At 46.2% G+C, this 26,838-nt stretch overlaps 1 long non-coding RNA gene across 1 annotated transcript; it reads left to right on the top strand.

Moving 5' to 3' along the window:
• The first annotated feature begins 17,052 nt into the window (after positions 1–17,052).
• LOC128346868 (uncharacterized) lies at positions 17,053–25,942 on the top strand. The gene is made up of 3 exons (XR_008317253.1): positions 17,053–17,160; positions 22,848–22,967; positions 25,086–25,942. It is a non-coding gene; the product is annotated as an uncharacterized LOC128346868 (long non-coding RNA).
• Positions 25,943–26,838: the final 896 nt, after the last annotated feature.

Genomic DNA, 26,838 nt, shown 5'->3' on the forward strand with positions numbered 1-26,838 from the left:
ATAAGGACCAAAACTCAGAAATGAATTTGCAAGATTTTAATAGCTACAATATTCTCTCTCGTTTTTTTATACCAGCAAACCGTTACAACAGCAAACATATACATGATCACACACACAATTCCTACTTTGAACAATTTAACTACAAATTGTCCACAAAATGTTGTGAAAACAAACCATTTGCAGTCATTGGTTGGAGAAGTCTCAGCTCTACACTGAAGTCTTCCTTGGAGATGGAAAACTGGCCTCTTCTTGTTCTTCCACTAGGGTCATACTCTCATGACCCACACCATCTTAGTCAAAGGGTTAGCTCTGATAGCTGAGCCAAGCACGTTCCTGTGAAGCGCGAAGTGAGAACCTGCGCTTTAGCACCTATTGCATGCAGTCCCTGCACCACAGTTAACTAGGATTAAAGTTGTGTGATCATAGCTGCCGGTCATACTCTAATCCTTGTTCACTGTGGTGGGGGGGGGGGGGGACTATGGCTGGCACAAGGACCCTCCACACTGTCTGGTTTATTGTCTGTGCGAGATCTGGTTTTCTCCCTTGGCTACATCTACCAGCCTGAACCAAGTAAAACCCAGTTCATGGGGGTTACATTCCCAACTCCCATTCTCAGCCAAGGATATGGAGCTTTAATACACAAATGCCGCATATTGTGACACAAGCTAATTTCTATTTGATGTGGCAGAGAAAGAGGCGGGGGACACACACATGGTGGCCATTCCAGGATGAAAAGCGGAATGAACGTGTAAAATAAATAGAACTAGCTTAAGCCGTGGAGAACATCTGTGCACTAGTACTTGATTGTTCCCTTCACCTCCCGCCACGGTCCCCCTACCTCAGAGATCTTTCCTCCCTCACCTGAGCCATGCTCCTTCTCCTCTCCCATGCCCTTCACCCCTCTTGGTCACACTTCCATCCTGTTACTCCATCCCCCTCACCCCTCTTGGTCATGGCTGCAGCATTGCTGATGCCTATTGACCAAGCTGCAGCCCCCTAACCCCAGAGACCTCCCCACTCGAGCCCTGCTCCAGCTCCTCCCTGCCAGAGAAGCAGCAGCAGCGGTTGACTGGGCCCTTCCTCACTGCTGCCGTCGCCATGGCCACTCGTTCCCCTCAGGCTGCTGACAGGCCCATGGCCTGTACCCCACCCTTCTTTCTTCCCTTCCTCTTTTCTCTCTCTTTCTCTCTCCTCCAGTCCAGGTGTGGAGGGAGGCCAGGGGCAGCCTGGATACAGCTCGCCACCGCAGCCCCCTAGCCACGCCCAATATGTCCCATCAGTATCTCATGTCAGACACAGGGGGCATGGTTTGCTCACAAACATGGTCCCTCCATTTGCAAGTAAGATCCGGCCAATGCCACGTTCGAAGCACAGATGGAGCCACTCTCGCTGCCCAAAACAGGGAGAGCCGTTCCAGCCACACTGTGAGTGCAGCACTGGCCAAATTTTACTCGCAAATGGGGGGGGGGGGCGCATTTGCAAGCAAACCATGCCCAATGTCTGACAGGGGCATGGCTGGAGCATGAAGCACAGCCCCTGAAGTGTGGCCGCTTGTGTTATTTGGACCCATTCACACTATGGCGGCTCTGCCAGTGCTCCGCTTGCTCTTCCCCTCCCTTCTTTCTCTCTCTCTCCCTTCCTGAGTTAACAGATCTTGTTCATCTCCCTCACAACCCCTCTTTGCAGACCCATGCCCACTATCTTTTATATATAAAGATTCTTCTCTCCTCTACAATCAAGTACATCTTCCGACCAGTAACAGTTGCATTCCAACAGATCTTAACCATCACAGGCTGCTCCTCCCTATCTGCATATGGAATCCCCACTGCCCAATTACCACAGTGCTTCTGCTCTCTCAGGCTCCTCATCTGCATATGGAATGCTCACTGCCCAATCACTACAGTGTTTCTGCTCTATTACCTCCAATTGGTAAAGCACTGTGTGGGCAGGGCTTGCCACGTTTAGCCTTAGCCTTTTATATATAGCCAGATTTTCAACAGACCAAAACATCTCGTTTGGACCATAGTTTTATCTTTAAAACTTTTAGTGCCTTTCTGAAACAGCATTTTATTATGCTGGTGATCAAATCTATCCATAATGCCAAAGGAATTAGAGATAGGACAACCCTCTAATATGGGGAGAGGCTGCAGCTGCTGTTTACGGTGGAATGGGAAGATTCCATCCTGAAAGAGGCATGTAGATCTTTTACCTATTTTAATAGCACCCTCTATAGTACAGAAAAATACTGTGTCTTTGTCCTAGCTTTCTCTTAAAAAGCAGCAGTTGAAGCAAATTATTAGCTGAATGGTTTAAACCAGGACGGCCATCCAGTGGTATTTTTCTTCATCCGGCAATCTGAGCTTGCATCTGCATACTGATACCTGCTGTACAAGTAGAGTAATTATTCTTTAGAGCAGATTATATGACTATCTAATTCAGCCTTTTCTTTTTCCTGGAGGTTTTCATGAAGAGGAGGGAGAATATGGATTGAGGTGGTCATTACATAACAAGGGAGAGGGGGCAACGTCAGATAATCGCAGTGTGTTCATAATTGCAACACTTCAAGCACCTCTTGATTCTCAAGGTGTGTTTCTGCGTTAAAATAATTGATGGCTTAAATATTTTTCCTATAGGTAGAATCTGCTCAGTAACCGTTCTATTGCTGATCACATAAACTGATCAAACGCAGAAAGGGCATGACATTAATAGGAAGGTAAAGCCAGGCAGCGCTGGGTGAACTTTCACCTTTCACCTCTTCAGTTGACAGACAGAGCTGAGTGTTGAAAAAATCAATACTTAGGAGCCAGGAGGGAAATATTTCCAACCTCTAACTAGAGAATGTATTTTGACAAGGCCAAGATAATCCAAGCTGCACGGGAGAAAGAGAAAAGAAGACTCATTTTTAAAGCTTGACACTTCAAGGTGTTTTTGTACAATGGTTTAGAGAAAGCATCGATAACGTACAAATACCAAAGGTCAAAAAGAAAAGCAGAGAAGAATTTCAGAAATTGCATGCATTGTCTCTTTACTATTTGCTTTACCAAATAACAAGATTGTAGCCAACCTTTGATTGCCAAATACACACACACACACACACACACACACACACACACACACACACACACCATGAATTCTATCAGCTTGTCCTCTTTTTGGTGGAAAAGTGGGGAGTGGCCACGGGGGTGGGGTGGGGGGAGAGTAGATGACAGGCATCTGTGTTCTGCCTGAAGCAATTTCATTGTGTAGCCTGCATCTGCCTCTTGCCTGTTTTCTATTGTATTCTAGCACCATCTTCTAGAAATTGCGTATAATATTATCTAGTGAATTATTGATCATTCTCTTTGGGGAATGAGAACAATTGTTATATGTACTAAATCGGGTACGTATTGATTAAACTCCTCTCGGGTCTAGTTCACACATGCTTGTACACTCAAGAGTGGCCGGTGAATGTGTGGACAGCCCCCACTTAAAAACCTTGTATTTGAAATAATGTCCAAGTTCTGTGTTGTTCTAGCTGACTCATTGATGGAAGTCATTGCTTCATGTTATGCTCATCAAGTGATGAATTTGCATATGTAATCTAGACCTTAGATTAACTGATTACTGTTCCAAAATAATTTGCAAGCATCAGTTGCTTTGCTGGTACTGATGAAACTCCTTGCATCTATGTGATGGTTTCTTAAGGGACCAAGTCTGCCCAGAGAACACCGTTGACATGTTGGCTACAGTGATGGTTTCCACATTTCCTTTCACCCTTTTCAGCTGCTATTGATTTGCTTCTTGCTTTGTTCTTCCTTGCTTTCCTTGTTCTTTTTCTGCCTTTTGTAGCAGATTGGGCCCAAGATCCGGCTTATCCAAGATCTCTAAGATCTTATTTCCAAGATCTGGAAAGAGCCAGTGTAGTGTAGTGGTTAGAGTGCTGGAATAGGACCGGGGAGATCTGAGTTCAAATCCCCATTCAGCCATGATACTAGCTGGATGACTCTGGGCCAGTCACTTCTCTCTCAGCCTAACCGTTCTTCACAGGGTTGTTGTGAAAAAGAAACTCAAGTATGTAGTACACCGCTCTGGGCTCCTTGGAGGAAGAGCGGGATATAAATGTAATAATAATAATAATAATAATAATAATAATAATTTGTTCTTACTGCCTGTTCTTGCGCAGCCAGTATTAAACCCTCTGTTTCTTTCTTCAAGTAACCATTCTCCACAACAAACAGCAAGTGCCACCTTTGTAAAGAAGCAGATGAAACCGTGGACCACGTAATCAGCTGTTGTAAAAAGATCGCACAGACTGACTACAAACAAAGGCATGACAAAGTAGCAGGGATGATACACTGGAACATCTGCAAAAAATACAAGCTACCGGTAGCCAAAAATTGGTGGGACCATAAAATTGAAAAAGTTGTTGAAAATGAAGATGTAAAAATATTATGGGACTTCCGACTACAAACAGACAAACATCTGCCACACAATACACCAGATATAACTGTAGTCGAGAAGAAAGAAAAACAAGTCAAAATAATCGACATAGCAATACCAGGGGATAGCAGAATAGAAGAAAAAGAAATAGAAAAAAATCACCAAATACAAAGATCTACAAATTGAAATTGAAAGGCTGTGGCAGAAAAAGACCCAAATAATCCCAGTGGTAATTGGCGCCCTGGGTGCAGTTCCAAAAGACCTTGAAGAGCACCTCAACACCATAGGGGCCACAGAAATCACCATCAGCCAATTACAAAAAGCAGCTTTACTGGGAACAGCCTATATTCTGCAACCATATTTATAACAACAGCAACAACATTGACAATAAAATTCAGCCATCCCAGGTCCTTGGGAAGGACTCGATGTCTGGATAACACAAACCAGTCAATAACACCTGTCTGACTGTGTAAACAAGAAATAAATAATATTGCTCTCAAGTCTGACAGCAGTCATGTCTTCCCTATAGGGACCACCAGTCTTCCATTCCCTGCCACCATTTTTTAATAGTATGTATGGGCAATATCATTAGGAAATATGGCAGCTGGGGATTGACAACTGAGCAGCAGTAAAATGTGATAGGGCATGGGAGGTGATGTAAGGAGGAACATAGGAAGCTGCCATATACTGAGTCAGACCACTGGTCCATCAAGCTCAAGCGGCTCCATCCCCTGAGGGGGATATCTTCCAGTGCTCACACTTCTAGTCTCCCATTCATATGCAACCAGGGCAGACCCTGCTTTGCTACGGGGACAAGTCCTGCTTGCTACCACAAGACCAGCTCTCCTGGAGAGCTGGTCTTTCTCTCTTGGAAAAAGAGGCAGAGGGCATATTTCACATGCAGAAGGCCACGTGTACACAGAAGTCATCACCTGAGAACAATCTCTTCATCGATCAATCTCTTCATCACCTGAGAACAATGCTAATCACTGATGTTGAACCACATGCTTCCCGAGGAGCTTTGTACTCTAGAAGAAAGTCATATCACAGCCATGATTTCACTACATACATAATTATGGAGCTTGTGACCAAAACTGTTGGATGCTGCTATCCCCAGTACATTACACAAGGATGCTCAGCACCAGAGTTCTGGTGTGTGCAGACTCTTCCCCTGCAAGAAAGCTTCCATATTCACTGCAATAAGGGAGGCAGCTCTGTGCAGGCTTCCTTTGGTGTGCTTGGATCTGTCCCACCATAGGAGGAACTGAAGAACCCTTTGCAGACTGATGGATGCCACATTCTCATTTCTGCAGCCTGCAGGAAACTGCTGAGTAGGAGACAGCTTTGCCAACTCCTCCCCAGGACCAGAAAAATGAGCAACTCAATTTGTCTGCATGTCTACTCAGAAACAGTGGTATGCCTATTTTGTAAGTTTACAAAGGGGTGCAGCAAATGGCTATGCACCCTATAGTAGTGAGCATGAATTGTTCCCCCTTTTAAGCAGGGTTCACCTTGGTTTGCATTTGGATGGGTGACTACATGCAAGCACTGTAAGGGCATCTCTCAGTGGAAGAGCATCTGAATGCTTGCAGAAGGTCCCAGGTTCACATCCTGGCATCTCCAAGATAGGGCCGAGAGAGACTCCTGCCTGTAACCTTGGAGAAGGTGCTGCCAGTTTGTGCAGAGCATACTGAGCTAGATGGACCAATGGTCTGACTCAGTATAAAACAGTTTTCTATGTTCCTAACAGAACCAACACTCAAAGCAATGTTAAGCTGTTTGTTTGTTGTTGTTGTTGTTTTGCTATTTTATCTGTTAGGTAATTTCTGTCTCTCTTTCTCTCTCTTAGGTGTACCGTCGCTAATCCCATGTTAGGCAGCTCTTGTGAGAGTTCGTGAGCAGCTGCCCAGATAGCAACGGGGACGGGGGAGAAAATGGCGGCAAAGATAATGACGGTGAATTGTGGCGGCTGGCCAGCCGGCCAAATAAAACAGTGGCAGGTGGGTGAGAAGAAGACGATGACGACAGGAGGCAGGGAAGAAGATGGTGGGCAGGAGGACAGGGAGCCGGGGAAGAAGACGGATGGCGGGTGGGCAGGGAGCAGGGGAAGAAGCTGGCCAGCGGGCGCTGAAGAAGCCAATGGGTATTGCTTTTATGACTAGTCTTGTATTAGGCTTTATTTTGGAAGCCCCCTTGGGCATCACCTTGCAAGATTTGAACAGCAGGTAAATATTCATAGAAGCAGCTGACTGGGTGGAGAGGTGCCAACACAGTCTGGAATTGTGGCAATAAACTAGTGGTTAATCTGTTGTCTAGTGATCAACTAGTGGTTAGGTTCACTTCTGGTTAACCTAAGCCTGGGGAAAGCACTTGAGTTTGATAAGTGACATTTCTAAAATACGATCCAGGGTGTTTGAAAATGCCTGAGCTTGATAGCATAACCAAACTCTTCTGATATTATAGACTTATTACCCACCAAGCCAAGAAATCTGGAGTTGGGGGAGAATAAGCTTTCCATCCCTCCTGAAGGGGGACTACGTTTCTAGTTTGGGTCCCAGAGAATAGTCTAAGTGGACAAAATACAGTCACCTTACTGAAGCTAAGCAGGTCTTGGTGTGGTCAGTGCCTGGACGGGAGACCTGCCTATGGCAACTTAGGGGATGAGGACATAGTTCAGCGATAGAGCATCTGCTTTGCATGCAGAAGGCCCCAGGTTCAGTCCATGGCAGCATCTCCTGGTAGGATTGGGAGAGCCTCTTGCCTGAAATGTTGGAGAAGCTGCTGCCAGTCAATGGAGACAATTCTGAGCTAAATAGACCAGTGGTCTGGCTCGGTATAAAACAGTTTCCTATGTTCCTAACTCTATGGCCCATTCTGGTCATTTAACTCCCATGTGATCACCTGCAGAGGGTCTCTAGTGTGCTCTTGACTCAATAGGGATGACATGGAGGCACCATCAACAGATGATTCTGCGTGCAGCCGACACACCTGAGCAGCTAAAAGAAAACCTGATTGGCACTATGGCATACTATATTTACCTGAATAGAAGACTACTCTGAATGTAAGATTACCCCCTTAAAAGATCCAGATTACATCTGTATTTACCCCAAAGGAAGATGACTCTGAATTTAAGATGATCCCTGAGTCTACTTCCTTTTGACTAAATGCAAGTATAACCTCTATTTAACCTCTACTTTGTAAGGAGGTTGTCTTAAATACAGAGTCATCTTCAGTTCTGGTAAATATGGTACCTGTTGGAAGGTAACTGCACAACTGAACACACCCAAGATCTCTAAGTTGAATTCCAGTAACGTAAAGTAAAGGTAAAGTGTGCCGTCAAGTCGATTTCGACTCCTGGCGCCCACAGAGCCCTGTGGTTTTCTTTGGCAGAATACAGGAGGAGTTTACGATTACCTCCTCCGCTCAGTATGAGATGATGCCTTTCAGCATCTTCCTATATGTCTGCTGCCTGATATAGTAGCAGCAGGGATTCGAACTAGCAGAAGGTCGGCAACCTTCTGCTTGTTAGTCAAACATTTCCCTGCTGTGCCACTTAAGGTAATACTTCTCAACTAGCCGACCCCGCACAGAGCATCTGTGCTGTGCTTTGGGGCCAGTTCTTTTCCCCTCCCTCTCCCTCCTGCCCCAGTCTCTCCTCTCTTCCCCTTCCCTCCAGCCCCGCACTCTCTATCCCTTCCCCCTCCCATTCCTCCCCACACACAGAGCCTCACTGGGCAGCAGGCGGCCAAAAAGGGCCCCGCCCACCACCGCTTTTCTCTCCCCCCATTCGCCCACCCACTGCCGCTTTTCTCTCCCCCCATCAGCCCGCCCGCCACTGCTTTTCTCTCCCCTCCATCCTCCCACCAACCGCCGCTTTTCTCTCCCCCCCCCTCCGCCTGCCATGGCTTTTCTCTCCCCCAATCCAGCCACCGCTATTTTCTCCCCACTGCTTTTTTCTCCCCACTGCCCACCGCCACTGCCACTTTCTTTCCCCTCTCCTCCTCCCTCCTCATTCGAGTCAGCCAGGTCTCTCACCGGAACTCTCACAGCATGCCACGAGAGTTCCGCCACCAAATCCTGGACACGCATGCCAGCTAAGAGAATTAATTATAGATTCCCCTCCCAGGTCTGTTATTTTAACCCAACCCTATAGAAGTCAGCCAAAATGAGATACTCTTCTAATACTGACCTAAAATGTTGAGACTTTAATGTATCTCCAAAGTGAGGATGTGCAGTGAATATGAGGCTGACCCCACCTCCAACATCTTTCCAGGGCACAGGGATGCTGCTTCAGTGTAACTGTTCTAGGGTTGGGGTTCCCACCCTTGGCGCCCAGACCACAATGGTCTGGAGATGATGGGAGTTGTTGTCTAAAAACATCTCTGGGGGCCAAGGCTGGGATCTCTGCTCTAGCGCTTCATAGCTCTAAGCAACCACTCTGAATTGTCTGAAGAGAATAACAGAAAGCTCTGTTGGTTTCCATCTCGCTATTCCATGCAACATAACAGGTAATATATATATCTGGCCTGCTCCAGACCTGTAGAATGTTCCTTTGCCTTATCTGCAGCAGGTAAGGCTTCCGTTGCCATTGGGAGACAATGCCAGGGAAAGCCCCACCTGCCCAAATCTCCTCCTACCATACAGAAACTTGCAGATCTACCGACCAGCCAACGAGGCCTTCCTCCTGGGTCCCCTTCCCACCTGAAGCAAGACTCCTGGCCCCATAGAGGTGGATCTTTTCTGTGGTGCCCCCCTGCTGTGGAATTCCCTTCCAAAGGATGAGCAGGTTATGTTTTCTATAGCCCCATCAATGCATACATGGCACTGTACAGAATAACGTTCATACACCACACAACATGTCCCTGCCCTGAAGAGCTTACACTCTACATTTTGACTGGGAGGGGGAATTACAGGAAGGGAAGAAAGAGCGAGAGGTAAGAAGAACCTAAGTGCCTGGAAGCCACTTCTGTGACCAGAGAAGGGGGAAATCTAGTGTTTCCATCCAGAGAAACTGACCAGGTGTTGTGTGGTATAGTGGTTAGAGTGCTGGACTAGGACCGGGGAGACCCGAGTTCAAATCCCCATTCAGCCATGAAACTAGCTGGGTGACTCTGGGCCAGTCACTTCTCTCTCAGCCTAACCTACTTCACAGGGTTGTTGTGAAAGAGAAACTCAAGTATGTAGTACACCGCTCTGGGCTCCTTGGAGGAAGAGCGGGATATAAATGTAAAAATAAATAAATAAAATAAAATACCTGTACTAAGGATCTGCATGTCACTGCCCCTTGTGGCAGCCTGGTGCATTGCACCTGTTCTGTCTGGACTACTCGGCTTCTCTCCCCTTTGACTCTGTTCCTGACCTCCAGCTTCACCCCTGGCTTCTGGCTTGTCTCCCTGGCTCCACCTCTGACCCACAACTAGCTGTGCAGTCCTGCCCCCTGGCTTTGACTCCCTCTCACCTCCTCTCCTGCCCCATGAATCCCGATTGCCTCCAGACCTGTCAGGTCCTGCCCCACTTTGAGGAAGCGGCCCACGGCTCAGCCCTGGCAACTGGACTGACTTGCTTGCCCTCCGCTCCCCACTGCCAACCTAGGAGGAAAATCTGCCCACCAGTACAGCAGCACACGGGGGGGGGGAGGTCCTGGAGGCTGGGCTACAAGGTCCAGCTGACAGAAAACTGGGGCCTTTGGAAACTGGGGCTCTAGGCAGGAAGGGGGACCTTGTGCTCCCAGCAAGCATTTGTTTTGTTCACTGGCTGGGTGCAGAAGGGAGCAAGGGAGTGCCTCACTGCCTCTGCCCCCCACCCCAGACCCCGGAGGCCTAGAGATGCTCACCCCCCCACCACCACCACCATTGTATTGGATTAAGGAGTGAAGCCTTTCTTCTTTTGAAGAAAGGCATGGTTTTAAGTAGCAATTTTGAGGGGGGCGAGAGGGAGGAGGCGGCATTCCAGGAGGCAGTTCCAGGAATAAGGAGAAGAAAGCATAGGTGTCCGCAAGACCTTTTCCATGGGGAGGGGGCAAAGCCAGCAATCCAATAGCAATAGCAATAGCACTTACATTTATATACCGCTCTATAGCTGGAAGCTCTCTAAGCGGTTTACAATGATTTAGCATATTGCCCCCAACATTCTGGGTACTCATTTTACCGACCTCGGAAGGATGGAAGGCTGAGTCAACCTTGAGCCCCTGCTCAGGATCGAACTTGTAACCTTCTGGTTACAGGGCGGCAGTTTTACCACTGCGCCACCAGGGGCTCTTTTTTTTCAATACACGCCCCCCCCCCCCCCAGTATGTCCCATTGAATTCAGTCGGAAATGGCTCGATCCAGGGAGTGCAGCTGCACGGCCCCATTCCCCTGCCCCTCAGACACGCATGGTAGAAAAGGCAAAGTTGTTTATGGGAGCAGGAGGTCTTGGGGGGACATTCTTCAGATGTCCTGCCACATTTTTAGTTCACAAGGAGTTTGGGGTTAATTTGTATTCTCTGTCTGGTTTCAGCAGGCCTCTATGGTTTTCTTACTGGCAACTGAGGTTTAACTAGGCTCTGTGATTACGATGATTTATTTGCCATCAATGTTCATGGTGTTTCCAAAGCACAACAAGGCAGGCCTCTGCCCCTAGGGGCTTACAATCTTCCAATTTGACACAAGGGAGACAACAAGGGAAGGAAGGGGGAAATGGAGACTGGGGTAAGCTGGGAAAGAACAAGCATTTCTTTCAGTTACAGGTTTCTTTGCTTTGTTGTTGCTCTGATATTTCATATGTTAATATTACAGACCACTTAGAGGCCCACTTGGGCTGTAATAGTTTTGACAGGCAGGCCCATAGCCAGGCTAGACGTTGGGGGTGTGTGCAAAAAAGTAGGGGCGAGGCAGCTTATCTGGCCCCCACCAGTCGAAAGTTCAAGCCACAAGTAAAAATAACCAAACATTATTTTAAGATTATATGTTGATAAAAAAATAAATGGGAGGAGGCAGATAAAAATGGGGGAGGGGAGAACAGGCCCGTCCCAGCACCCCAGCTGTGAGTCTGTTTACATGTATGTAACTCCTACGTTTAAAGGCAAATCAGTGGCATTAAGAGCAGGATTTGGACACATTACTTTTTTAAAAAAGGAGATATCTGGACATTTCCTTAGGGCCAGGCTTTCTTTCCCGTCAGAGGCAATTGCAGGCAGTTTCCTGTGAGCGTCCAGAATATTGCAGCATCTGTGAAGGCTGAAGCAGCCAGAAAAAGAGGACAGAGAGGGAGGCTAAGAGGCGGAGTGAGGCCTTCTTAGCAACAGGAGAGGCGTCTCTCCGAAGTCTAGCAGGGCATTGAATTTGAACTGGTGCAAATTGCCTAATGGCTGTGGCCACCTACTGGCTAATTACTTCAATATCACAGATGATCCATCCGTTGTAAGCTCTGCAGCCTGCACTTGGAGAAAGATACCTGTGATGAGAGGGGGCACTTGAGATCTATAGGGAAAATATTATTACAGGAAATTACCACTGTCTGCTCTTTTGTTGCTGAAAACAGGCGTCTGCTCCTGCCCAGTTCGTTGCAGGGATTCTAACCCTCGGGATAATGGCATCCCTGTTTGCACAGTGCAAGCTCCTTTACACACACACACACACACACACACACGAGAAAGTACATAGTCACAGCCCTTGCCTCGAGCCCTTATAAATGATAAATTCGCCGTATTTTAAGCATCGTCTTCAAGATATGCCGATTGCAAGGGGGAAGCACTTCTGCTTCAAAATGCAGGGGTCTGCTGTACGCAGACCTTGCAGCCCAGGTATTGATCAAAGATAAATACAATTTCTACTCTCGCTTTTTATTACGTTGTCTTGCATTATGTGTATATCTTGGAAGCGGTAGACTCCCCTGGCTGAGAAATTTGGCTTCGCATAACATGGATAAGGCTTAATTTGTTGTGGGGTAATGAAAATTAATCTTAACTGCTAGTTAATGCTAAGGAGAGCATTGAGGGATGTTAACCTTGGGACAGGGCTGATACTAGGCTCTGCAATCCAGTTCTATGCATCTTTATTTAATAAGAAACCCCATTGGCTTCAGCAGGCCTTATTCCCAAATATGTGTTTCTAGCTCTCAGGTTAATTTGTGAAATTTCACCCATCTCTCTTCTAAGTGCTGAGACACTAGAGGGTGCTCAGGGAGGGAGTGCCAGTGGACCAGGAGAAAGCTGCCGTCCTTCAGAATTACTACCCTCGGGTTTCAGAAGGAGAAGGTGGCAATGCTATGTAATCACCTGCCATCTGAACTGTGGAGAGATGCTGGGGAAAGAGCCTCCAACCCCCCTAAGAACACGGGAACTGCCATGCTAGCTAGACCACCAGACCCTCTAACCCAGTACAGTGTTTCCAAGAGGGGCAAGCTGGTTGCCTTGAATAGCTCACATGCAGGGCATGAAAGTGATGGAACATGAATACAATGAGTATTTATATACTGCTTTTCAACCCACGTTCCCAAGGTGGTTTACATACAGAAATTAAATGGCTGCCTGTCCCTAAAGGGCTCGCAGTCTAAGAAACATAAGACAGACACCAACAGCAGCCACTGGAGGGATGCTGTTCTGGGGTTGGATAGGGCCAGTTGTTCTCCCCCTGTTAAATAAAGAGAATCACCACTTTCAAAAGGTGCCTTTTTGCTCAGTTAGCAGGGGTTAGATGGACTTCCCCTCTTCTCTGTCTCAAGCATCTGGTCCTCAGTGGTGGACAATTGAGGACCTCTGTATTTGGTCCTCAGTGGCCTCTGTATTTAAATAGTACCCCCTTGTTCCCTCCCCTTAATCTACTGTGTGTGTGAAAGCCTTTTAAAAAAACATTCAAAAATAAAGCTGGTTTTTAAAATAGCGTTCTCAAGTGGAACAGTTACTATTGTAATGCATTTTATGGAGCTGCATTACAACAAGCCAGAGAGTTTGATATTATTCTGCATGAAACATATCTCCATCCATTCAAAAATGGCTCAAAGTGTTTGGACCAGTTACCAAACCACTTTGTAAAGTTTGAGTTTTTAAAAAAATGCTAGTGAACCTGACCTGGAATGCAATGCAGATTTGTAATGGTTCGATTCTTTGACAAAAATGCACTAATATCAGTAGACCCTGTGAGAAATGCCAGTGCTGAACTGGGAATTTTGTGGTCTGATGCTGCTGAGACCTAGTCTAAAGTTACCTGGGGTGATTTCTAGGGCTGTGCATCCCGGTGGTCTGAGAGCCATGTTGGACCAACATCCCTCTATCAGGAGTTACTGGAGGGATTTCTGCCATAACAGCAGGGGAGCCTCTGACAGTCAGAACTCTCGGGAGGCTCTTTGCTGCTGTTCATGGACATAGATTGTCATGGACAGATCACCATCTGGTTAAGGTAGAACTTACAGCCACAACCCACCTTGGCAGGGGTGAAGGACCTAATAGAATGGTCCGCCCGAGGAGGTTATTGGATCCAATAGGATTCCAAGAAGATTTGGAAGGGTTTAGGGTTGGCTCTGCTAGTGATTCTTTCGATGATCTGGTACAAAGATGAAATAATGAACTCACTAGAGCAGTGGACACAATCGCTCCTAAGCGTTCTTTCTGACCTGCTTTAAAGACAGCCCCGTGGTATTTGGATGAACTGCAGGAGCTGAAGAGGCAAGGTGGACGACTAGAGCGCAAGTGGAGGAAGACTCGGCGCGAGTCTTATCGGGTACAACACAGAGCACATTTGAACATTTATGCTTTGGCAGTGTGGGTGATGAAGAAGCGGTTCTTTTCTGCCCGCATTGCTTCTGCAAATTCACATCTAGCTGAGTTGTCTAGAGTTGTGAGGGGGCTAGTATGTACTCCTCCCCCTTGAATTTAAATTTGGAACAATTGGTCACTCATTGTAATTTTTTAAAATGACTCCTTTGTGGATAAAATCTCTCATATTTGGGCCGAGCTGGATTCCACAGTTACTGCAGAGTCTACTGTGGAGGTGTCCAGCAACTCCTCTCATGGGGTTAGATTGAATCATTTTCAGTTTGTGGCTACTGAGGAAGTGGACAAATTGATTTGGACTGTGCACCCTACAACCTGTTCTCTTGACCCTTGCCCAGCTTGGCTTATCTTATCTGATAATTATACTATCAGAGATGATCTGGTAAATATTATAAATGCTTCTCTGAGGAAGGGCAGGATCCCTTCTTGTCTGTTATTAGAGCATTTTTGAAGAAAGCTGCTCTGGATCCCTTGGAGTTAGCTAATTACAGACCTGTTTCTAATCTTCCATGGTTGGGCAAGGTGGTTGAGCCGGGTGGTGGCTCTCAGCTCCAGGCAATTTTGGATGATGCAGATTACCTAGACCAGTGATTCTCAAACTTGGGTCCTCAGGTGTTATTGGACTTCAACTCCCATAATCCTCAAGCAAAGGCCACTGAGGCTGGGGATTATGGGAGTTGAAGTCCAATAACACCTGAGGACCCAAGTTTGAGAATCCCTGATCTAGATCCATCTTAAATTGGCTTTCATGTGGGCTATGGGGTTGAGACTGCCTTGGTCGACCTGATGGATGATCACCAACTGGCTACTGATCCTTTTGGATCTCTCTGTGGCTTTTGATACCACCATCGACCATGGTATCCTTCTGGACCACCTGAGGGAGGTGGGATTGGGCAGCACTGTTTTACAGTGGTTCCACTTCTACCTCTCTGGCAAATTCCAGATGGTGTCTCTGGAGACTGTTGTTCTGCAAAGTGAGAACTAAAATGTGAAGTTACACAAGCTCCACACTGTCTCCAATGCTCTTTAACACCTACATGAAACCGCTGGGAGAGATCAGGAGGTTTGGTGCAGGGTGTTATCAAGATGCTGATGACACTCAGATCTACTTCTCCATGCCGACCACATCAGGAAATGACATATCTTCCCTAAATGCCTGCTTAGAGGTGGTAATGTGCTGGATGAGGGATAACAAACTGAAGATTCCAAATAAGATGGAGGTACTGACTGGGAGTGGGGTGGGCGTCAGGATCCAAAATATGGTTTAGATCTCTTCCTGGTTTATCTGGTTGAGACAGTGGCCAGGAGCACTTTTTATCAGTTTCAGCTGATCGGTCAGCTATGTCCATTTCTAGAGGTGAATGACCTTAAAACCGTGGTGCATATGCTGGTAATCTCCAGACTTGACTACTGTAATGCACTCTATTTTGTACATAGTCTGGAAACTACAATTGGTACAGAATGTGGTAGCCAGATTGTTCTCTGGGACAATCCAAAAGGACCATACAACACCGGTTTTGAAAGAACTGCACTGGCTGTGATATGTTTGTGGGTGAAATACAAAGTGCTGGTTAATACCTATAAAACGCTTAATGACTTTGTTGGGTCCAGGCTATTTGGGAGAGCGCCTCCTTTGTCATGAACCCTGCCACCTGCGATCTTCTGAAGAGGTCCAGTTACAGATTCCACCGGCTTGTTTGGTGGCGAGCCATGACCGGGCTTTCTTTGTGGCTGCCCCAGGGCTTTGGAATATGATCCCTGCTGGAATAAGAGCATCTCCTTCTCTGTTTGTTTTCAGGAAGACCCTCAAGACTCTCCTGTTCTCGCAAGCTTTTAGTTAGAATTAATTTTTAATGATTTTAATAATTTTCTTTAATAACTCTTTTATATTGGTTTTATTGTGTCTCATGTATTTTAATCCATGTTGACTTTTCAATATTTTAAATTTTGTACACTGCCTAGAGATGTACATATCAGGCAGTATAAAAATGTGATAAATATATAGCTATAATTGAACAATAGGGGGACAAATGTCCCTGGGTCCTTGAGAGGGGTGGGGGTCCTGCTGTCTAAGTGGCAGCATGCTGTACTTTCCCTCTCCCGCCTCCCTGACTCATTGGCACACTGCTGGCTCCTGATCAAAGGACTCATCTCGGCTTCAAGAGAGACGAGCCCCTCCAGGATGGGAGGGGGAAGAATCCCTCTCTCCTCCTTCTGATCAGCTGGATAGTGCCCCTGGTGGCGCAGTGGTAAAACTGCCGCCCTGTAACCAGAAGGTTGCAAGATCGATCCTGACCAGGGGCTCAGGGTTGACTCAGCCTTCCATCCTTCCAAGGTCGGTAAAATGAGTACCCAGAAATGTTGGGGGCAATATGCTAAATCATTGTAAACCACTTAGAGAGCTTCCAGCTATAGAGCAGTATATAAATGTAAGTGCTATTGCTAAATGTAAGTGCTATAGTGCTCAAGTTCAACCCACCCCCAGAGGGGCTCTTATCCCTGGATTTCCAGGCCAAAGTCCAGGGCCTTCACAGCCCCAGGGGCCCCCCAAATCCTCTTTAGTCTGTCCCAGATGGTGTGGTTGCCCAGCCAAGCATGATGATGCTTAATTTGCAGGGGAGGCAGGGGCCTCCAAAGGCCTCTATGTCCAGGCTCCAAAATTACCTAGGTGCACCTCTGCCCACCCCTGACTGATTGCCTATCACCAGATCCTGTCCTACCGAGTCGCTCCGTGGCACCCCACCGGTCCCAGAACAGACCCTTATCCATCTAGAGATCCTCTCTCTCGCCCTGCCCATTCCTATCTACCACTTGGAGCCTACAGGTGAACTGTCACTCTCTGCTCCGTTCTGAAGCCCCTCCCTTACAAATCCCACCTGGAGGGCAGTTCCTTGGGTTTTAAAAGGTGATGGGCAGCTGCTGCCAACCATCACACTCACCCATGAGGGAACTGTAGCTCAGCATCAGCCAGCCAGTCACAGGGAGAGGAGGTAGGAGCAATGGTGTCTGAAATGGTTCCCCTCCCCTCCCCTCCCCTCCCCTCCTGAAGCTGAGACAGAACTGAAAAAATCTCCAGTTAAGGGAGCATAGTGACCTTTTTTGAATCCTCCCTTGTTAGAAAGAAAAGGGAGATGAAGAAGGCAGGGTCCCTGGGAAGGCAGGGACTCATCTTCGTTTTTTATACCAGGGCCCACTCCATCCTTGCTAAAGTAAAGTAAAGTGTGCCGTCAAGTCAATTTTGACTCCAGGCGCCCACAGAGCCCTGTGGTTGTCTTTGGGAGAATACAGGAGGGGTTTACCATTGACATCTCCCGTGCAGTATGAGATGATGATGTCTTTCAGCATCTTCCTGTATCGCTGCTGCCCGATATAGTGCCAGTGGGGATTCGAACCGGCAACCTTCTGCTTGTTGGTCAAGCATTTCCCCGCTGCGCCACATCCCTGCTATTGTTGTGGAGCCCCCTCCGAGATCAGACATGACTGTCAAACACACCATCCATTGCCCTCTCCTCCTCCACCGCCTTTGACTGGATGGGCTGCTAATCTTCTCTCCAAGGGGAGCACACATACACACCCACCCACCCCAGGAAGCTGCCTTTTCAGCTTGAATTTAAAAGGGACTTCTATTAAAAAAAGAGAATCTCTTCTATTATTATTATTATTATTATATTTATTATTTCCATTTATATCCCGCTCTTCCTCCAAGGAGCCCAGAGCAGTGTACTACATACTTGAGTTTCTCTTTCACAACAACCCTGTGAAGTAGGTTAGGCTGAGAGAGAAGTGACTGGCCCAGAGTCACCCAGCTAGTTTTATGGCTGAATGGGGATTTGAACTCGGGTCTCCCCGGCCCTAGTCCAGCACTCTAGCCACTACACCACGCTGGCCTAGGTCTCATGAGTAGCACAAGTGCTTCTGAGACTGGTAATTCCCCCCACCCCACCCCCACCCAGGCTGTACCAATATGATTCACAGGACATGGTGCCTCTTGACAGTAGCACTGACTGGTTGGGTCATAATCTGATTGGGGGTGGGGGCATGCACAAGCCTGCCTTATAATGGCACAGCTGGGAAATGGCTTGACTAGCAAGCCAGACGTTGCCGGTTCAAATCCCCGCTGGTATGTCTCCCAGACTATGGGAAACACTGATATCAGGCATAGTCTGTTTCCCAGACTATGGAGAAAACCTATATCAGGCGACAGTGATATAGGAAGATGCTGAAAGGCATAATCTCATACTGCACGGGAGGAGACAATGGTAAACCCCTCCTGTATTCTACCCAAGACAACCACAGGGCTCTGTGGTCGCCAGGTGTCAACACTGACTTGATGGCATACTTTACCTACCTTTATGCACAAGCCTAATGTGTTCCCAGGCCTCATTCAGAGCCTTTTCCAGGCAATGAAGGGAACTGGGAAGTTGAACATTGACTGAACATTGCTCCGGCATTTGGTGAGCAGTAGGAAGCCTCTGGATTGTCCAGGCACAGTATAAACATGGGGAGAAGCCTAGCCTCTGACACTGCCAGATCAGCAGAGCAATATCTGATGCAAAGCAAGCCCTTGTTTCTCCAGCAGCTGATTCCAGGGGTCCTGGGCTGGAAGAAACCTCAGCTCTGCTTGGACTCCATTATGACTACCCATGGCCTTGGCGTGACCCTGACAAAGTGTGATAAGGTCCCCAACCCTCAAGAATTCGCCTGGCATCTCCAGCAGGCAGCATCTATCTCCCAGTGACTCTTGAAAGCAATCTTGGAGATGTTAATGGCTCAACATTGTGAACAATATTGGGGGAGAGTATTGGGAAATAAATCTCCAGGAATAGCTTCAGTCAGAGTTGGCAACCCCAGCTGTGCGGGAAGATGACAGGTGAGAATCTCTGCTTAAATGATTCAAGCAGCAATGTTCTGCAAACTTGGGAAGGAAAGAGAAATGCTTTGGAGACTGAAATGGAAAACATCCCTCCCCCGGCCCCCACCAGAACACTGATGTTGGAATCAGGGTGTAGCTTGAAAATCTTGTGGGCTGAGGCCTTTGACTCATTTAGTTGTGGGTTCTATAGGTCCCTGGCCCATACAATCCTCAAAAGCTGACCATACCCTTTCCACTATCATGCTAGATCTTGCATGTAGGAGATGGTGAGAGATTCCTCCTGTTCTTCACCTTCAAAAGGAATCAAATAGAAATAGAAATAGAAAGGAATCCAAATGGAATCACCTTGATGGAATAAATTTTTTTGACATTGCTACATCATGGTCTTTAGCCACAATTGATGAGATGGCAGCGGGAGATCTGGGATCAGAACAGTCCCACCCCCCTGAAAATTAAAGGGGTAAATTCAACCACAAATGGAGGTCTTCTTCATAAACTCCACCGCCTATTAAAATCATTGTGGGAAGTCTGTTTGCGGTTACCACTGGCTCATTTGTTGACTCAAAACCATGCCTTCTCTAGGGTTGCCCCAGGGCTCTGGAACGCACTCCCAAATGAAAGCAGAGCCTTCCCATCTCTGGCTGTTCTTAAGTGACCTTAAAGATGCACCTATTTTATCAGACTTTTAGTTTATCATGTTTTAAAGGGTTTTTTTAAAGTTAGGATTATTTTAATTTATTTTATATGATTTAAGGTTTTAATGTGTATACTGCCCAGAGATATATGTATTCTGTATGGGGCAATACAGAAATTAATAAAATAAAATAAAATAAAATAAATTACTTTGTGTTAGGGCTGCAGCATTGTAGAGCACACAGAACCCACTCCCCAACCGCATTTCCTTGATCCAAATTGCCCCCATGAACTTCTATATGTCCGGCAGCATCGAAAACAAATAGTCAACCTTCTGATACCAATAAATTTTGTCCAGCAAGCCAAATAATACCTAGCTTTTCAAAAACTTGCCAAAGATCCAGTCACACGTATTTCCTGTCATTTGATCCAGTTTGGCCTTTAAACGGGTTTAATAGCTCTGCCCGCTCCCCAGGAAGTTGGAACTGCATTTCTGGGAGGGGTGGGTGAGGGGAGGGGAGGGAACTCTCAGCATCCACCCTAAACTATAATTCCCACAATTCTTTGGAAAACGCTATGACAGTTAAACGGATGCAATTGTAACCTATCTATAGTGTAGATGTGGGTGGGGTGGGGAATAAAAGCTTGGAAGATACTGTAACTAAAAAAACTTGGTATCATATAAAGTCATGGAAATGTCTCCCAAGCCATGTGAAATAGTGAAATTGCAAACAAATAGAATACGTTGCCTTGAAATAATGAATTTTCTGGAGGTGTTGTAAACAAAATTCAATTGGCCAAACCTGTAACCTTGTGGTCTTCTTTGGTGATTTTGATGCTGAGAAATAGTGACCTGGCTTCCTCAGAATTCACTCAGGAATTTCAGGTTTGCTTATTCTACAATACTGTTCATGTGGAAGGAAGGAAGAAGAATGTTATAAGGCAAATATGAAGCCTTATGCAGTATATTTCTAATGATCAGAAAGATTCTCTTAACATTAGATACACACGTCTCTGGCTGTATAAAGAGAAGTATACACTTCTGAAATATCTGGTTTTCATTCAATTTGAATGCCTGGTCTGATGTCTTCTACTGGAAGAGTAATGTAGATATATCCAAGAATAACAATTATTTCAGTTTTTCTGCCTTCTGAAATGCTGGGTTAATGCAGAGGTGATTTATCTGTGTGTGCATTTATGTATATGTGCCCCAAAATATGCACATACACACAAACTGCAATCCAGGATCTGAACCCAAATCTGGGAATCTGAATCCAAAATGCAGCAGCAAAACAAACAAAAAGAGCACAATCTGAAAGTCAGAAAGAAAATGTAAACTGGCTCCTGCAAAAGCTAAACAGCAAGTAATACCAGCAAAGTTTCAGTGCAAATGTTTCTAAAGCTCTCCATAGCTCATCTGAACTGCTGGTGAGTGTATTGTGACTGTATTTTTTTAAAAAATTAAGATAATCTGAGCTTGTAAATTAAAATGTTTCAGTAGCTACAGGTCAATTTTCACCCCCCACCCCCGTTAATTTATTCTCTCTCTCTCTCTCTCTCTCTCTCTCTCTCTCTCTCTCTCTCAGAGGTGGATTAACGTAGTAGCAAATGTAGCATTTGCTACGGGCCCCGTGTTTTTGAGGGCCCCGCATGCCCAGCTTCCAACTGGGAATTAAAGTTAAAACTTTATGTTTTATTTGGTCCACGTTAGATAAAATATCCCTTTCCTGCTAAATGTGCCTTTTAAGAGAAGGCCCAGCACAGCATCTGTCCAGTGGCTGTTGCTGGTGCCTACCACATTTTTCTTTTTAGAGTGTGAGCCCTTTGGAGACAGAGAATCATCTATCCACTCTTTATTTTTCTATGTAAACCACTTTGAGAATTTTGATTGAAATACAGTATATAAATGTTCACTGTTGTTGTAGTAAGTGTGAGTTTGTGGCTTGGTCTCCCATACTCCGAAATATAGCAAATGAAAAAAATTGAATTACTTTACTATGCAAGTAAATAATTTACGTTTTAATATTTATGTGCATTTTTTAAAAAAATTAGGGCCCCTTTATAACATATGCTACAGGCCCTGCACTGGCTTAATCCGGCCCTGCTCTCTCTCTCTCTCTCTCTCTCTCTCTCTCTCTCACACACACACAACACACACACACACACGAAATGAACCAGAATTTTCTCTTGTAAACTTGTGTGCATTTGTTCTGGCAATGCACAGCTATTAGGGAAAAGGGAAGGAATTGGAAGAGCAAAAATATGTCTAGAGAACAATGACCATGGTGCAGTTAGACTAGAGCCTTCAAGGGTAAAGAATTAAACAGGAGGGCAACAGTCACCTAAATAAGGCCTTTGAACAGTCAGCTTCACAGGACGCCTTCCATGATCCCTGATGTCTGGAAATTAAAAATTAATCTGCTATGAAAAATTAAAAGGTGAAACTTTCTTCTAAAGCAGCTCACCAGCTTGCTTTTCTTTTTCTCCTTCCGTTGCTTTTATATGAATATGAAGCCAAGAACTGCTCATTCTACACAAAAGCCCAGATTTGTTTAAAAATGCGAATGGATTTTTCTTAATGTCAGGTGGGAATTGTTATGATTGAGGGGGAGATTTGCTCTCTGCCTTACCACCATCACCACATAAATGGTGTTATTTGTTTTCAGTGCTAATGTAATATCTTGGCTAAGACAAGAGCATCAAGCAAGAAATCCGAAATTCAAAACTTGCTGCTGCCACATACTTACTAAGTAGCCTTTGCCAAGCCACTTGTCCCCCCACCCTTTTTTTCAGCCTCTGCCTCCGATGCACAGTGTGAGTACAAGAATAGGACGGCCATATGGAAGGTCTCCTGTACCTAATAGATACACAGAAGAGGGAATTTCAACAGGTGCTGCTTCCCCCCACCCCATATGACAAGTTCCCCCTGCTGGAATGATCTCCTCTGTGCATCTCTTAAAGGTACACACCTCTTTTCCATATGGCCGCCGTATGTAAGAGGGACCTTTACGAGGCTGTTGCAAAGCTTACTAAAAGGATGTGTGTGGAGTATTCGAGAACTCAGACGGTACTGCTATCTAAATGCTAAGCATTTATCATTTTCACCACTTTCAGCCCACTCTTGTTATTGCATTTTTGACATTTAAATCCTCCCTTTCTTTCACATTGCAGCAACTCAAGGTGTCATGCATGGATTTCTCCGTCTCCCATTCAGACAGTGGGTGCATTCAGATTTAATGGTGGCACCTCAGCTTGCTGCCATCCCAGGAGTACATACTCTCCCCTCCCCAGGTAAATCTCTTCTTACCGGTCCTGGTAATGATATGCAGAGATTGGTCACATTGTACAAACCTACCAATCTTGGTGATTTCGGTTGGTCAGCGTTTGAACTGGACCAGCCCAGGTTCTAAAAGCAGCTGGCTCAGGCTGTCCGTCAGGAGGCGGTGGGAGGCTTGGAGGAACCCCCACCACCGCTGATGTCTCTACTGCGGTCTCGGATAAGGTACAAAATATCTTTTCTCTTGCTGTTCCCCGCCCCTCGCATTAGGATAGGGAACGTCCCTTCCTTTACTTGTATAGGGGAATGCTTGCTGGATCCCCCTTTACAAGTATATCCCCAAACTGATCCGTGAAGTGGTTGGGCCCGGTTCAATGTCCGAGCTGGACCCGACCCAGTTCTGCTGCACCTGGAACTGGACCGGACCAGGTCAGTTCAAATCCAGTCCAGAATTGAACCAAACTGGTTCTGTGCACACCCCTAGTTCCAAGTCCCCTCCCTGGCATCTCCAGATAGGGCTGAGAGAGACTCCAGCCTGTAACTGTGAAGTTGTTGCCAGTTTATGTAGACAGTACTGAGCTAGATGGACCAAGGGTTTGACTCAGTGGAAGGCAGCTTCCTATGTTCCTATCTTTTCTTCAGGAAGTGACATTTAAGCATAGAGGCAGTACAGTTGTGGACCAGGGACTGCAAGAGAGAGCCAGTGTCCTACTGCAAAGTGCTAGGGACAGTAGTGAATTATTTTAATTCCACTATCCATCTTAATCCATATAAAATCTCAAGGCACTTCTGCTTAGTTAGGAGTGAGGGATGAGATCTCGGAGGAGGTCTCTCGATATAGATGGCAAATCAGTAAAATCTGAGTGATGAGATGGCATTAAAACAATATATTGATAAAGCTGGGATCCTGGCCCCTCAGTGTCTTGGGTAATGCAGCAAAGAGCTATCTTTAGAAATGCTTATACTCATAATTACACAACTGCAGAGCCAATTACTCCAGGAAAAGCTATGCAAAGTACAGTAAAACGAATCTGCAGTGTAAGGTCTGCTATCGTTATGCTACAGAAATGGCGACTTCTGATTTCCTGGAAGACTTGAGCTCAACTCTAAATGTGTACAATGGTTTTTTGTCTGTGTTATTTTTAAAATGTGTGTAGGAACATAACAGCTTCAGGACCTACCTAGATGTGACTGCAATTGTGCAAATACTAAAAAAGGAATATTATCACAGTGGTCCACATGTTGACGAATGGTAATGTCATGAAAGTCTGCCCAAAGACAGGAAAGTATCATGGTGTTTCTTGTCCAAGTGTGGAAGAACTGCAATGGCAGGGCGATCTTGCACAGGGGCAGCCTTTGTGCAACCAGAGTGGTGGAGCCCTGGATTCCAAATTGTTCCTGTGCAGTCACACAGGCTGCACACCATGTTCACACTGGCTTATTTCTGGCGCTATCACATTTTAAAGCCCTCAACGGCTTGGGACCAGTTACCTGAGCGAGTGGCTTGCACCAAATGTCCCGACTCGGACATTAGGATCTTCTTCGAAGGCCCTGCTCCGAGTGCCAGTGCTAAATAAGGTGAAGTGGGTGGCTACTAGAGAAAGGGCCTTTCTGGTGGTGGCACCCATTCTATGGAATAGCCTCCCCAGTGGGATTCGCCTGCCATCATCATTTTAGGAACATAAGAACATAGGAAGCTGCCATATACTGAGTCAGACCATTGGTCTATCTAGCTCAGTATTGTCTTCACAGACTGGCAGCGGCTTCTCCAAGGTTGCAAGCAGGAATCTCTCTCAGCCCTATCTTGGAGAAGCCAGGGAGGGAACTTGGAACCTTCTGCTCTTCCCAGAGCAGCTCCATCCCCTAGGAGGAATATCTTACAGTGCTCACACATCAAGTGTCCCATTCATATGCAACCAGGGCAGACCCTGCTTAGCTAAGGGGACAAGTCATGCTTGCTACCACAAGACCAGCTCTCCTCTCCATCTCCTCTCCATTTTGTTCTTTTAGATGCCAGGTGAAGACCTTTTTTTCACTGAGGCTTTTTAAAATTGGTTTTTTGAAAAATGTTTTAAAATATTGTATTCTGTATTTTCTGTTGTACTGTAACTTGTTTTGTGTTTTAATTGCAGGTGTTTTACTGTTGTGGGCTTCTCAGAGGCATCTGGTGGGCCACTGTGTGAAACGGACTAGATAGGCCTTGGGCCTGATCCAGCCAGGCTGTTCTTATGCAGTAGTTTCTACTTGAGAGGAGCAAGTGGAGTGCATTCGGCACAGATGTTCCTTCAAAATAAATGCCAAAAAGGAGCTAGTTTATCAATGGCTAGAAGACTGCTTTAACCTGGCAACCTTTGAACTGACAACGTACCGTTGTATGCTGAAAGAAGACTCCCATACCAGCATTTGGAAGGACTATCTTCTTTATATATAATTCGCTAAGGCATACCTGTGGCTAATCCCATGTGTGGTAGCTCTTGCAAGAGTTCGGGGATGGGGACGGGTTGGGGGAAGAAAATGGCAGCGGTGGCAGCCATCTGGCCGGTGGGGCGGGGAGATAACGGCAGCAGCGGGCAAATGGCCGTTGCAGCGGGTGCAAGGAGAAAGGGGGTGGGTGGGAGAAGGATACAGTGGTGGGGAGAATTAAAAAGCACTGGCCAGGCTGGCCGGGGAGGGAAAGCACCACCAGCTGGCCGGGAAGGAAAGCAAACTGGGAGGGGGGAAATGGACTGGGGCTGAAGCAGGGGGAGGAATAAAGATGGCGAGGAGAGACAGGGAGAACTACGGGCGCAGATGCTCTGTGCCAGATCAGCTAGTTTAGAGTTATTCTCATAATTTCCTCTGTTTATTTCAAATCAATAACTGTGTTAACCCCTCCATCCTTCCCTTCGCTTCCCCCCCCCCTTTTCTGCTTGTTTCTGTTTTTGTCTCCTATCCCCACCCTTTTATTGTAATTTATATTTCTCATATATAAATATTCATTGTATTTGTAGTCTTTGTTATGACATGGGGGGGGGCGGGATGAATAATGACTGGCCCTGAGATACATGACTGGCCCTGAGTCACCCAGGAGGCCCGTTCACACCCAGCAGGTCTTTAATGAGGTAGGAGGGAAAGCCCTCTGACCCAGCTGCTGCTTGGCATACGATCACTGCCGGCACCTTCGAGTGTGTGTTGAACTCACAGACGATCAGAAAACAGGAGTACATGCTGCTCCCAGTCTAAGGTAGGAGGCTTCTCCTACCCTAATAATAATTGTGTGGATGAGTCTGCTGAGTTTCATGGCTGAACAGGAATTTGAACTCGATCCTCCCAGTCCTAGTCCAACATTCTAACCATTACACCGCCCCATTTTAGTTGGGGGACATAAGACAGTTCTCTTTGTTTTCCCCGCCCAAACAGCTGCTCAGGTAACCTTCTTTTTAACCGTTTCTGTTCACTGGTCGTTCGCTGCGGCCAAGGTCAATGCAGATAACATGGCCAACTTCTGCTGAGCAGCTTAAGTCTTTCCCAGCATTTGTGTTCAGCAAATGAACCTACCTCAACAGGCTGGAGGAGTTTGATTCCGCTGGGACCCAGCATAGCCTCTGATATAATCTCCCTCTCCAAATCTACAGCATGAATCTTTAAGCACTGAATCCCAAATCAATGAAATTAATGATCTCACCCACTGCTAATTTATACCTGTCTCTAAATGAAGACATAACTTTTATTTTGTCCAACTTGCTTTGCTTGTGCCCGACATTAATACAGAGGCTAACCAGGATCAAAGGAGACCAGGAGGGAATTTTTATCACTCCTGCGCTGTGCATGCTGAAATATTACATCTCTAATTAAACAATGGCACTTTAAAATCATTTCAACATCCAGGGCCGAAGCCGCAACTGC

Source organism: Hemicordylus capensis, chromosome 2 (genome assembly GCF_027244095.1).
Source record: "Hemicordylus capensis ecotype Gifberg chromosome 2, rHemCap1.1.pri, whole genome shotgun sequence".
NCBI lineage: Eukaryota > Metazoa > Chordata > Lepidosauria > Squamata > Cordylidae > Hemicordylus > Hemicordylus capensis.